The sequence below is a fragment of the Cricetulus griseus genome, chromosome 6 (genome assembly GCF_003668045.3).
Source record: "Cricetulus griseus strain 17A/GY chromosome 6, alternate assembly CriGri-PICRH-1.0, whole genome shotgun sequence".
Classification (NCBI taxonomy): Eukaryota; Metazoa; Chordata; class Mammalia; order Rodentia; family Cricetidae; genus Cricetulus; species Cricetulus griseus.
This window is the reverse complement of record NC_048599.1, coordinates 94,499,321-94,505,320: the sequence shown is the minus strand read 5'-3', so window position 1 is coordinate 94,505,320 and position 6,000 is coordinate 94,499,321.

The window sequence follows — 6,000 nt, the reverse complement described above, 5'->3', positions numbered from 1 at the left end:
GAGCTGATGGTCATGTGGGTGCTGGGAACTGAACTCTGCAAGAACAACAAAATGCTCTTAACTGCCGAGCCATCTCTTCAACCACTCTGGGTTGGTTTTTACCCCTCTCCTATGGACCTGTAAGTTCTTGAGTATCAGAATCCCTTTTTCATTCTGTCAATTAGAATGTACATTTTAAAAATCTTACTAATTTTTCTGAAATTAGAATGTATTTTATAAACAATAATGTCTTAAACGTGACATTGTTCAACTGGAAATACTTCTTTTATGTCTGTACAAAAAATGATAATATATCTTATAATGAATGATCCCTAAAGTTTAGTGAAATAAATTTTTCTGTACCTTCCTAGCCTTTGATGAAACACTAAACTCATTGCAGATACTCCAGAAGTGTACTGGTTGATTTCCAGGTTATGAGATTTTTGAAGCATAAATGGCTGTAATATAGTCCACATAATTAACATATCATTAATTTCAAAAGTAAGTTATAAAAATGTCTATTTTTGGGGAAAGAACAGATGAAGAAGAAATTGACAATTATGCTAAGCCTACTTTTTATGTGTATAAAGTGTAACTCAGAAGACTGGAATTCTGATTTATGTCCTAATCTAAGTTTCTCTACGTTTTGAAAAGATCTTTTTTAGGCAATGCAAAGTACTTAAGTATTACCCCAAAAGCTCAAATAATTAATATTGGTAGGGAAGACAGAAGGATTTTTTTGCTTCTTTTTATATTATTATAACACAAATAAAGCCATGCAAATAAGACAAAAAACACAGAGTGGGACTAAAATGTCCCCTTAGCAAATTCATTTATGAGGCATTGAATTCACAAAGGCAATTTGCACTTAAACTGGCTTTAATTTAGTTAATTTCTAAATGTCTGTGAACAGATCAGGGAGCAGTTGCCAAAACCCTCAGGAGGCGCTTTTCCTCTGCGCTCATTTCAGGCTGTGCCTGTGCTTCCCTGGTGTATTGCAGATGGGATCACTAACTCGGGCCAGAAACTGTGATGCAAAGTGAACAGTTCTGACTGCAGCATTCATACAAAGATTTTATCCACATAGTCATTCTGAATTAATAAAGATTACATCTTCCCATGGCAGATTCTATCATGCAAAATGTTATGCCAGGCAGTGCAGCAAGATGAAAATGAGTCTTAAATTCCAGCAGACCTTACAGGGAGCACGAGATCTGCAGCTTACTAATTCTCTGCATTTTAGTTACTGGGTTGAAATCGAGATTTTCAGATAGATTAGAGCCAATGCTGGGAAAATGCCCAGTGTACTACTTGGCATAAGCACTCTAAATCTGCCAAGACAGAGAAAGGAAGCCAGACCTGGTGGCACCGGCCTATAATCCCTGATACCCAGGAGTCTGAGGCAGAAGAGCACCAGCTCAAGGCCTTCATGAGCAACATATAAAGAGTTTAAAGTTCCCAGGCCCCTTGGCCCTCTGTTGTGTGACTTCTCCTGAGAAGCTGTAAAGATAGTCATCCGGATAGAGAGAGCACAGACATGCCACAGAAAGGATTCTATTCATGCCCAACTTAATCAATCAGTTTATCAGAGTTCCTTACAGGGGTATGAGTAACTCAAAGGCAGTTGCCTCCTCAGAATGTCCCACCTCACCCGTGCCTTACTGATGGCAGCTGCAGCACTGGAGATCACCCCACCCCACTGACTCATATTGTTTACTGCTGATACTACTTCAGGAAAAGGTTGCCCTGGGAACCCTGACAGCTTTGGGAACCTCCACCCTCCCTCCATGAGAGAATTTTTTGTTTTGGTTTGGTTTTTGAGACAGGATCTTTATATAGCCCTGGCTAGTCTGGGACTCACAATATAGACCAGGCTGGCCTTTAACTCACATAAGTCATCCTGCCTCTGCCTTCTGACTGCTGGGATTAAAAGTGTGTGCCACCACACTCAGCCCATGAGGGAATACTAATAGGGTTGATCTCATGAGACTTTGATGTAGGTAATCGGATCTGGTCTCCTTCAAGATGGGCTTTTACCAAACTCAACCCCTTCTTTTGGCTCTTACATTCTTTCTACTTCTTTTCCACATGTGTGTGAATTCGTGTGTGTGTGTGTGTGTGTGTGTGTGTGTGTGTGTGTGTGTGTGTGTGTAATATTTGCAGTTATTGTGAATGTGTGTGTGTATAATATTTATGATTTTTTTCTGTGCCACACAGCACCAGGCACACTCAGCAGTTTGACTAGTTGTCTTAGTTACTCTTCTCTTCGATTGCTGTGAAGAAACACCATGACCAAGGCAACTCTTATAAAAGATAGTATTTAATTGGTGGGTTTGCTTGCAATTTCAGAGAGTTAGTCCATGGTCAGCATGGTAGGAATCATAGCAGCATGGTGCTGGCATGGTGCTGGATAAGTAGCTGAAAGCTTTACTTACTGATCTGTAGGTACCAGGAAGAGAGAGAGACAGGGACAATAAACCTCATGCGAGTGACACACCTCCAATGAGGCTACACTATTCCAACAAGGCCACACCTCCTAATCCTTCCCAAACTGTTCCATTAACCAGGGACCAAGCACTCAAATATATGAGCCTATGAAGGCCATTCTCACTCTCACAAACCACTATACCAGTCATATGCCTCCATAGTAACCACTGCCCACTGCAAAAGAGAAGTCTCCTTTGACTGGTACTGATAGCAGCAGTAGATGACTTTGGGGGTCAATGATTTCCACAGGCACAGATTTTTGCAGGGCTTACAGTACCAAAAATGGGTTCCTTCCTATGGGGAGAGCCTGAGATCTAATTGGAAGAGTTTTTTCATTCATAAAAGTTATGTAGTGATCGTACCAATGAACACATCTTATCTAGCCTATTGTAGCATAAAACAAAGCTCCATAGTTGGGAAGGACCACTGGCTTCTCTCAGTTCCTTTTCCTGCCCATGCAGGGTGTCTTGTTCTTTTCTGTTTTCACTATTATTCTATATGGCTTTTTTTCCAAATCCATAAGTCACTCAATGGGAAGAATTATATAGTGACAACATTGTACAGAGAGTGGTCAGGATCTCAAAAGGCCTATTGCCATCCTTCTCATGAGAGAAAAGTGGATTTAGGACTTAGCAGCCAAGGTACTTAGTTACCAAAGTCCGGTATATGTAAACTGATGCTCCTGGGGCGGGGGATTCACACTTGGATTAGACAAGATTGGTGATAGGAACTTGTGATGGTAGAGAGCTAGAATGTTATATATCCAAAGTCAAAATTATCTCACAAAACCTATGAAATCCATATTTCTCACAATTTTGGCCTCTTGTCTCTACTAATGTCACTATTAATATTTATTACATGAAGAAAACCCAACTTTATTAGAAAAGGAATTAAAGTTATATCATGTTATTATTCGATTTTTTTCTGTAATATGACTGTCCATTTAATCCCCCAGGTTGGAATGTGGAATAATGCCAAAATAATAAATCAAAATGAAATTACTAATCATAAATAAAAATTATAATAATTTGGACATTGTGGAGGTTTGAATAAGAATGGGCCCCATAGGCTCACAGGGAGAGTGGAACTGTTTGAAAGGATTATGAGGTGTGGCCTTGTTGGTAGAAGAGTTTCACTTGGGGTGGGCTATGAAGTTTTAAAAATCCATGTGTGGTAGTTTGTTTTTTGTTTTGTTTTGTTTTGTTTTGTTTTTCAGTTTTTTGAGACAAGGTTTCTCTGTGTAGCTTTGGAGCCTATCCTGGCACTCGATTTGTAGACCAGGCTGGCCTCAAACTCACAGAGATCCACCTGCCTCTGCCTCCCGAGTGCTGGGATTAAAGGTGTTCACTACCAACTCCCGGCACCATGAGTGGTAGTTTGAATGTAACTGATCTCCATGAGCTCATAGGGAGTGGCACTAATGGGAAGTGTGGCCTTTTTGAAGTAAGTGTGGCTTTGTTGAAGAAGTGTGTCAGTGTAGGGGCAGACTTTGAGGTCTCTCAGTGTGACAGTCCACTTTCTCTTGCCTCCAAAATGTAGGGATCTCAGCTACCTTTCCAGCATCATGTCTGCCTGCACAAGGCCGCACTCCCCTAAATCTATAAGTAAGCCACCCAATTAAACGTTTCCTTGTAAGAGTTGCCATGGTCATGGTGTCTCTTCACAGCAAACCTGAGTCATAGAAACCCTAGGACACCATGCTAGGCCCAGGTCCCCACCCCCCACATCAAGTTGTGGCTCTGGGCTACTGCTCCAGTGCCTGCCTGCATTATACTATGCTCCCCACAATAATGATAATGGACACGCCCTCTGAAACTATAAGCAAGTCCCCAGTTAAATGTTTTCTTTCATAAAAGTTGCCTTGGTTCAGAGACCCACAACCAAACATTAGGTGGATCTTGGGAAATCCTGCAGAAGAGTGGGAGGAAGGATTACAGGACCCAGAGGTGTCAAGGGCACCATAAGAAAACCCACAGAACCAACCAACCTGGATTCATAGCGGCTTCCTGACCATGAACACGAGGGACTGACCTAAGCCCTCTGCATATATTTTACAGTTGTATAACTTGGTTTTCGTGGGAGACTCCTAACAGTGAAAGCAGGGGCTGTCTCTGTGCTGCCAGCTTTTGGGACCCATGCCTCCTACCCGATTGACTCATCCAGCCTTAATAGAAGAGGAGGTGCCTAGTCTCACTGTAATTTGCTATACCATGGCTGGTTCATATCCATGGGAATTCTGCCTGTATCTGAAGAGAAACAGTGGAGAAAGAGTAGATGCAGTGGGGTGGTGGTGGTGGTGGCGGCGGGCGATGGGGCAGGAACTGGGAAGAGGGAAGAAAGGGAAAACTTTGATTAGGATGTAAAAACAAACAAAAAAGAGTTGCCTTGGTCATGGTTATCTTCACAGCAATAGAACAGTGACTAAAATAGACATGAAAGACCAATCTTGCCAAAATTTAAAACCTTCACATGAAGATATAGCTACAAAATCATCTCCCCAATAAACTTAATTAAAATAATTGATATTTTAAATATTCCAAGTACCAAATGAAATATTTCATAGTATACAGCCAAGGGTGAAATGTATAGTTAGGAATGATTGTGATAGTTAATCTTATCAACTTGATAAATTTAGGTTCACCATGGGTACAACCTCTAGACATGTTTGTGAGGGATTTATTAAATAGGTTAAGTGAAATGGCAAGTCCCACCCTAAATGTGGGTGGTACTATGCCACATTTATCCGTCATGTGAACAAAGTGTGATACTCACCCAACCAGGGGAGCCATGAATTGAACCTTACAGAACAAAAGACACACCCATGTAAGGTAACTACAAGATAAAGTGCCTGCTATCAAAAGGGACCAGTAGATGATGTAAGATCCCACGAACCAGAGTTATAGATGGTTGTATGATACCATGTGGGTACTGAGGGTTGAACCTGGATCCTCTGCAAAAGCAGCCAGTGCTCTTAACGACTGGACCATCTCTCCAGGCCTGTGGTCTAACATCCTTGTGACTATCAGTTAAAATCAGCACCAACACCCACTAGATAAGACTCTTATTAGGGAGCATCTAAAGCTGATAGTGGAAAGACCCCCCTTGGCTGTAACCCGCCTCCCTAAGAAATAACTTGACTTATGATTTTCTTTTGTTTTATAACTTTAAAATTTTTACAAAACCACTTTGTCACGGCACATATCATCCTGGACAACTTCAATCTGTTTCTGGGCCATGGTCACTCACATCTAAAAAGAAACACTCCCTTATTCCTTTTGAGATGAGACCTCTGTTTTGTATTTTTAAAAAGTATAAAAAGATACCCATCACTTATATCAATTTATCTGTCAACAAAAGTAATGGGGACAGCAAGATGGCTCAGTGGGAATTTGCTGCACAAGCCGAGTGATAGATTTCAACCATGAGAACATGTAAGGTGCAAAGGGAGAACGGATTGTACGATGTCCCCTGACTCACACACATGAGCCATTGCATGAATACGTACCTACACTCACACATCATACACACACACAC